This window comes from Heterocephalus glaber, unplaced genomic scaffold (assembly GCF_053883595.1).
Source record: "Heterocephalus glaber isolate CG9 unplaced genomic scaffold, H.glaber_assembly_v1.0 deba00001729, whole genome shotgun sequence".
Lineage (NCBI taxonomy): Eukaryota > Metazoa > Chordata > Mammalia > Rodentia > Bathyergidae > Heterocephalus > Heterocephalus glaber.
The window spans coordinates 4,029,644-4,038,427 of NW_028258440.1; positions in this window are offsets into that span (position 1 = coordinate 4,029,644).

Sequence of the window (8,784 nt, forward strand, 5' to 3'; positions counted from 1 at the left end):
GGTCACATACTGCACAATTCCACTAATGTAAAATATCTAGGATAAACAGATCTATAGAATCAGAATGTACTTTGGAAGTAGCCTGGATTTGGGAGGTGAGGGGATAGAGATTGATTAGTGATGGCTATGTGGTATACTTTTAACATGATGATAGTATTATTAATTAAAATTATGACAATGGTTACACATGAGTACCCTAAAATATGAATTGTACCCTCTTGATGATAAATTGTAGGATACTGAAATTACATATAGTGTTTTTACAAAATAGCCATGAGGCTTCTGCTCAGGACAAAGCAAATAGACCTTTCTTTCCAAGTTTCTCCACACTAAGTGCAACTACAAGTCCTACTAATAAGAGACAAATAAAGGAGAGTTCTGAAAACTGGAAAAAGTGTACTGGCTTGGGATCCCAAAGCACTGCAATGACAGAGCACCTTGTAACTTTTCATCCAACGGAAAAGTGTGACCCAGGCCTGCCATTTTTCATGTTTACCAATTTAGCAACAAAAGGTGGCTCACATAGGCTTATTATTCCTCTAGATCAAATGTGTGCCACCTATACCAAGTGAGCCAGAAGATACTGCAAGTAATAACAGAAAGATGGCAACCAAATTGCAAAACACATGGAAAATAAACCAACTCTCTAAACAACCATGAGTCAATAAGAAACTCAAAGGAAAGTTTTTAAATGCATAAAACTGAACGAAAATGAAAATACAACATATCAGAACTTATGGCACACTGTTAAAACAGTACTGAAATGAAAATACGTAGCACTGACACACATAAGAAAATACATAACATCGGATGCTGACATTAGAAAAGCAAAAATGAGTAATCTAAGTCTAGCTCAAGAAACACAAGAAAACAAAAATAAACCAGATGCAAGCAGAAAAGAGGAAATAATAGAGATATCCACAGAAATAAATGAAATTGAAAACAGGAATACAACAGAGAAAAAAATCAATGAAAGAAAAATTGGTTCTTTGAAAAGGGCAATAAAATTGAAAAATCTCCAGCAAGACTGACAACCAGAAAAAGAGAAAAAACTCATATTACTAGCATCAGTAATGAAATCCACTTTATCACTATAGACTCTGCAGACATTCACTGAATAAGGTAATAGTATGAGTAAATTTGTGCCCATAATTTCTGCAACATAGACCTCTAATCTTTGAAAATCTTCAAAGTTAACCAAAATGAAACAGATAATCTGAATACTTTTGTAATCATGAAATAAATTAAATTTGTAATTTCTGATATTACTAAAAAATTCTACCTTATTTTTAAAGAACTAAGATAAACTGTACACAATCTCTTCTAGAAAACAGGAGGACTTAACAGTTCCCCACTTATTTTACAAGATCAATATTATCTAGATACCCAAATCAGATAAAATGATGCCAAAAGATCCTATAGATCAATTCAAGATCATTAATCTAGGCACCAAAAAATCCTTTAAAAATTAGCGTAGCGAATCCATCAGGGAAAAAAAAAAACTTGAGTACCATGACCAAATAGAATTTATTCTACATACATAAGCTGGTTCAATGTGCGTCAATGTAATTCATCATCATATCAACAGGCTAAAAGAAAAATTATATGATTGTATCAATACATGTAGTAAAAACATTTGACAAAATCCAACATCCTTTTGTGATAAAGAAAAAACCCTCAGCAAGTTAAGAAAGGACAGATACAGCCTCAACTTAATAAAAAGCATCTGGAATTGATTTATGCCTAGCATTATAATTAATGACAAAAGCCTGAACACTTTGTCCTCAAAGATTAAACAAGGATGTCTTCTCTCCCCACTCTTAATCAATATAAAGTTGGAAAACCGTGCCACTGTACTTAGATAAGGAAAAAATAAAATGTATACCATGTGAAAAAGATATAAAACTGTTAATATTTGCAGTTTGTATGATTATCTACATGAAAAATCCCAAGAAATCTGCAAAAACATTACCCTTTTAGAACAAAGTCGTCAAAGTCACAGAATATAAGATCAATGTACAAAGATCAATTTCATTTCTACATGTTAGTGAGCATGTAGAAATTGACATTGAAAAGTGCAACACTAAACATTTAATTCAGCTCCAACACGTAGAGATTGGAAGTTCTCACTCTTGTTATTACAACACGAAAAATGTTGTAAAAACTAAAACCCAACAACTTTTCTTGGATTCGTTAGGAAACCAAGGTCACAAGGAAAAGTACCACCCTTAAAGCTCTAAAAACAGACACATAAAAATATACAGCACCTGAAATCTGCTTTACTAGAGTAGAAGCCAGTGGAGCCATAAGGTTGTAGGAACATTCAAACCATTAATCTGAAAAATTGCTGAAGATTGAGTGTGGACCAGTGTCAGAGTGAGAGACTCATGGGACCCAGAGTCTTAGGAGGGCACCCAAATTTTTATCTGCTTATCCTCCAGAAACCCCACCAAGTTCTCATAATGAGAAAAAAATCCTCTTATGGCTCTGGAAAGGGGAGAAGAAGAGTAATGGATCTAGATCCTTCTCTAAAACAAAGTCTAACTCTCCAGATTTTCCCGTTGCCATAGCATAATTGCGACATTTTAATCTCAGCTGTGCACTCCAGCACCCTCTAGCCTTCCTGTCTGACACAGAGGAAAAATATCTAGTCAACAAGGTCAAGGTTTTAAGGAAATAGGTTGGAAACATTGCAGCCAAATAAGAGAGTAAGGTGCAGGAAGGAAAAAAGTTCTCATTAGAGAAACACTTGTAAAGGTCACAGCCCAGAGGCACGGGCCCATTAAAGTATAGATTTAATCAGATTATAAAATACCCTCCTGCTCTACACCTCAACACAACACGAACGGAGCTCCATTACAGTGTTAGTGGATTACAGCTAAAAGAGCTACAAGATACCAGACTGTCCCAGAGGAGTACTTAGGAAAGCACATCAGTTTGAGAAACAAAATCATGAATACTAGAAAAAATTTGAAGTTTGAGGCACCTATAAGTCCAGAAAAGATTAAATGCAATTCAAAACCTGGCCCTATTAACATAAATCATAAAACCAGAGGCTTATATACCTTCATTCCTAAGAATACATGTTCAGCTTTCAACATAAAATATCAATCACACCACAGGTGAGAAAAATCAGTCTGAAGAGAAAATACAAGCATCATCAGAGCAAGACTCAGATATACTATACATTTTGGTATTATCTAAGAAGAATTTTAACATAATTATATTAAGGGCTTTAGTGAAAAATTAGACCATATGCAAAAATAAATGAATAAAAGGTAGGAATGTACCTCAGTGGTAGAGTATGTGCCTAGCAGGTGCAAGGCGCTGGGTTCCACACCAGTGTTGATTAAAAAAAATGTTATAGATGAGCAATGTGTTCTAAGATATGGAAATTCTAAGTAAGAATATTTACATACCAGAAATTAAAAACACTAAGGTACAAATGAAGAATGCTCTTAATGGGCTCATCACTAAGCCAAGCAGAGCCCAAGAAGGAATGTGTGATCTTAACGATGGGCCAATTGCAACATCTCAAACTGAAATGCAATAAGAAAACAATTGAAAAAGAAAACAACATCCCAGAATTGTGACAAATTTTCATGTGATGTAGTATGTGTGAATGGATTAAACACAAAAGGAATAGAGAATGGACAAGTAATATTTAAAATAATAATGGTAGACAACTTTCCAAAACCATTGGCAGATGCCAACCCACACATCCAGTAAGCTCAAAGAATACTACATTGCTTAAATATTCAAAATACCATAATTATACATAGCATATTCAACCAAGAAGGAAGTGGAGTAAAGTATTTAATATCTTGAAAGAAAAAGCACCAATTAGGAATTCCACATGCACTAAAATTATCTTCAAAAAGAAAGGCAACAAAAGATTTTCTAAAATAAACAAAAGCAGAAGGAATCCACACCAGCAGCAACCTTCCTGCAAGAAATAGTAAAAGATTTTCCTGTGGCAGAAAAAGAATATAGACAAGAAACCCAAACTTAGATTTTAAAAGTATAATGTTAAGCAATGAACAAATAAAAGTAAAATGAAAGATTATATTTGATAATTCTTAGATGATCTAAAAGATAACTAGAGTGGTGAGAGTAGACATCTGTGAGGTGATTGCAGCATATAGATAAGTAAAATGAATGAGAGCACTATCCAAAAAGACAGGAAAGGAATTGCAAATGCCCTGATACAAGTGCCTGAACTAAATGAGAAAAAATAGTGGCATTATTTTAAGATGGATCAAAATTTACAAAATATATTAATTTTAGGGCAACCTCTGGAAAAATATTTTTATTAGTATGTGTTTGTGATAAATAGTAATTACACTCATCTTGGGGAATTTGTACACGTGCAGTGCATTCTGAATCTTCATAATTTTTACTCCCGCATGATACTCTCCTCTTTCCCTTCTTCCTCAGACCCCATTCCCATCTTCAAAGACTCTATCTCTTTGTTTCTTATGACATCTCTTATATTTTGCTCTTTAAATTATTTATACTTTGAATTTTTATATAAGAGAAACTATGTGATATTTAAACGCTCTGTTTGATGTATTTCACTAGGAATTATAGTTTCAAGATCCATCCATTTTCTACAAATAACTCAAATTTATCCTTCCTTATGGCTGAGTAGTACTCCATTGTGTATAAATAGCACATTTTTTATTTTTACATTTTAGATACATAGTATAATGAAATTCATTATTGGAAATTTGTACCTTTACATAATCTATCTTTGTTCTTATTCTTTCCCCATTCCTCAACCCTCCCTTCAACTCCTCCACCCTTCCCTATTTACAAAAACTTTGTTTCCATTTTTTCGTTTTCTCATATTAATTCCATTCCCTTCTTTCCTTTACCCAACCCCTCCTACTTTCCCATCCCCTTTGGACATTTTCTTCCAATTTCATATTATCTATTATACCTTTTTTTAAAAATTTGTAATGTCTTGTTTTATTATTAATTTTATTGGTACATTTGAGATATACAATATAATGACATTCATCATTGGGAATTTGCACCTTTACATATTCTAACTTGGTTCTTATTTTTCCCCATTCCCCTGCCCTCCCTTCAACCCCTCTGACCTTCCCTATTTCCAGACTTTGTTTCCATTTTTTTCATTTTCTCATATTAATTCCATTCCCTTCTTTCCTTTCCCCTACCCCTCCCACTTTTCCTTCCCCTTTGCACTTTTCTTACTGTTTCACATTATCTATTTTACCTTTTACTCCTTATTTGCACTTTCAATTTCTCACACCAGAGAAACTATTCAGTATTTACACATGTGTGTCGTATTTATTTGACTTAAGAATATCACCACAATGTGCATCCATTTAGTTTAAATGTCTCTAATTTCTCATTTTTTATGGCTGAGTAGTACTCCATTTTATAAAAAAACCACATTTTCTTTATCCAGTCTCCAGTTGATGGGCATTTGGGCTGTTTCCAAGTTTTAGCTATTACAAATTGTGCTGCTCTGAACATGGGTGCACATATATCACTGTGGTATGATTCTTTTAATTCTTTGAGGAAGATCCCCAGCAGGGGAATAGCTGGGTCAAATGGGACTTCCAGTCCTAGATCTTTGAGGTATCTCCACACTGATTTCCACAGTGGATGCACCAGTCTACACTCCCACCAACAATGGAGAAGGGTTCCTCTTTCCCAACACCCCGGCAAGCATTTGTGATTGGTTGATTTCACTATAGCAGCCATTCTTTCTGGGGTGAGGTGGAATCTCAGCATCCTTTTCATTTGCATCTCTTGAATGACCAGTGATGTTGAACATTTTTTCATATGTTTATTTGCTGTTTTTGCTTCTTTATCTAAGAAACATCTGTTCATTTCAGATGCCCATTATTGGAATGGGTCTTTAAATTTGGGAAGTCTGACTTTTTAAAAATTCTTTATATATTCTAGATAGTAGTGCTTTGTCTGAGGAACAGCTGGTAAAATTTTTTTCCACATTGCTAGTTGTTCCTTCACACTGTTGGTGGTTTCTCTTGCTGTGGAGAAGCTTTATAGTAAGATGAGATCCCAGTTGGTGATTCTTTGTGCTAGTTCCCTTGCTACTGAGGATTTTTTCTTAGTCTTTTCCTATGCCAGTGTCTTCAAGAGTTCTACCTAACTTATCTTCCAGCAAGGTTAGTGTTTCTGTTTTAATATTTAGATCTTTAAAACATTTTGATGTTAGTTTAGTGCCTAGTGACAGATATGGGTCTAGTTTTAATCTTTGGCAAGTTGAAACCCAATTTCTGCACCATTTATTAAAGAGGTTATGTTTCCTCCAGTGAGGATGATTGGCTCCTTTGTCGAAGATAAGGTGGCTGAGTGTGTCTGGAGTTGTTTCTGCATCTTCTAGTCTGTTCCACTGGTCCTCGGGTTTGTTTCTTTGCCAGGACCATGCTGATTTTGTCACAATAGTTTTGTAGTTTAGTTTCAAATTGGAGATTGTGATACCCTCTACCTTGCCTTTATTGCCTAGAATTGCTTTTGCAATTGCAAATGAATTTTTGGATTGTTTTCTCAAGATCTGTGAAGTATTCTGTTGGAATTTCAATTGGGATTGCATTGAATATATATAGTAGTTTTGGAATTAGGGCATTTTTACTGTATTTGTTCTTCCTACCAAGGAGCAAGGGATGTCTTTCCATTTTCTGATGTCCTCTTTGATCTCTTTTTTCAGAGTGCTATAATCTTCAGAGTAGAGGTCTTTGATAATTTTCTTTAGGATGATTCCTGGGAATTTCATTTTTTTGGATGCACTTGTGAAGGGAGTTGTTTCCCAGTTTCTCTTTCAGTGAGTCTGTTGTTTGTGTCTAGGAAAGCCACTGATTTTTTAATGTTCTTCTTGTATCTAGCTACTCTACTGAATTTGGTTATTAGGTCTAGAAGACTTTTGGTGAAGTTCTTGGGATCTTCTACATAGAGTATCATGTTGTCTGCAAATAATGATAATTTGACTTCTTCGTTTCCTATTTTTATTCCTTTTATTTTTTTCTCTTGTCTAATTGATGTGGCTGATGTTTACATAACTATATTGAACAGGCGTGGTGATAATAGACATCCTTTTCTTGTTCCTGATTTTAGTGTGAAAGTTTTCAGGTTTTGACCGTTTACTATGATATTGGCTGTTGGTTTTTCATAGATGGCTTTTATCATGTTGAGATAGAGACCATCTGTTCCAATTTTCTGTAGGGTTTTTATCATGAATGGGTGTTGGATTTTGTCAAATGCTTTTTCTGCATCTATTGAGATGATCATATGGATTTTGTCCTTCATTCTATCAATATAGTGTATTACATTTATTGATTTGTATATGCTGAACCATCCCTGCATCACTGGGATGAATCCCATTTGATCAGGGTGTATGATCTTCTTGATGATCTTGTGCATTCTTTTTCCCAGTATCTTACTGAGGATTTTTCTATTGATGATCATAAGTGAGATTGGCCTATAGTTCTCCTTTTCAGTTGGGTCTTTCTCTGCTTTTCAGATCAAGGTGATACTTGCTTCCAGCAATGAATTTGAAAGTATTGCTTCCCTTTCAATTTCATTGAAGGGTTTAATGTTTAAGTAGCTCTGTTTTCCTAATATGACTATTCACTGCCATGAATTTCTCTTGTAAGACTGCCTTCATTGTTTATTTGAGCTCTCTGTTTTCCTAATATGAGTATTAACTGATATGAATTTCCCATATAAGATTGCCTTCATTGTGTCCCATAGATTCCAATATGTTGTATTATTGACATTGTCACTTAATTGTAGAAACTGTTTGATTTCTTCTTTAATTTTCTCTGTGACCCACTGGGTATTCAGAATAGTGTTGTTCAATTTCCATGTATGTATAAAATTCTCATGGTTTCTTTTGCTATTCATCTCCAATTACATCACACTATGGTCTGATAATATACAGGGGATAACTTCAATCACTTTCCACTTACTTAAACATGTTATATGAGAAAATATGTGGTCTACTTGAGAAATCGAATAGTGTATACCCAAAAAGAATGTGTATTCTGATTTTGTGGGGTGGAACACTCTGTAAACATATGTTAGGTATTTGTTCAAGAGTTTGATTGAGTTCTAGTATTTTGTCATTTGTGTTTTGTCTAGTTGATATATCTATTTGTGACAGTGGGTTATTGAGGTTCACCACTACTATTGTGTTATTGTGTATTTGATATTTCATGTCTGTTAGTATGTTTTATATAGTTGGGTGCACTAGTATTTGGTGTATGTATAATTTATGATTTTCATCTCTTCCTCTTGGATTTTTCTCTTCACAAGGATGTAGTGTACTTCTTTGTCTCTCTTAATCAGTGATGGTTTAAAATCCATTTGACCTGCAAAGAGGATAGCTACTCCTGCTTTTTTTCGAGTTCCTGTCACATGGAGTATTGTTTTCCACCCTTTAACTTTCAGTCTATGAGTTTCTTTTTGAATGAAGTGTGTTTCTTGTATGCAGCATATTGTTGGATCTTGTGTGTTGAACCATTCTGCCAGTTTGTTTCTTTTGACTGGTGAATTGAGTCCATTAGTATTTGTTTTATATAGTTGGGCACACTAGTGTTTGGTGCATCTATATTAATGATTGTCATCTCTTCCTCTTGGATTATTCCCTTTACAAGGATGTAGTGTCCTTCTTCATCTCTCTTAATCAGTATTGGTTTGAAATCTACTTGTTCTGCAAAGAGGATAGCTACTCCTGCTTTTTTTTTGGTTCCTGTCACATGGAGTATTGTTTTCCACCCTTTACCTTTC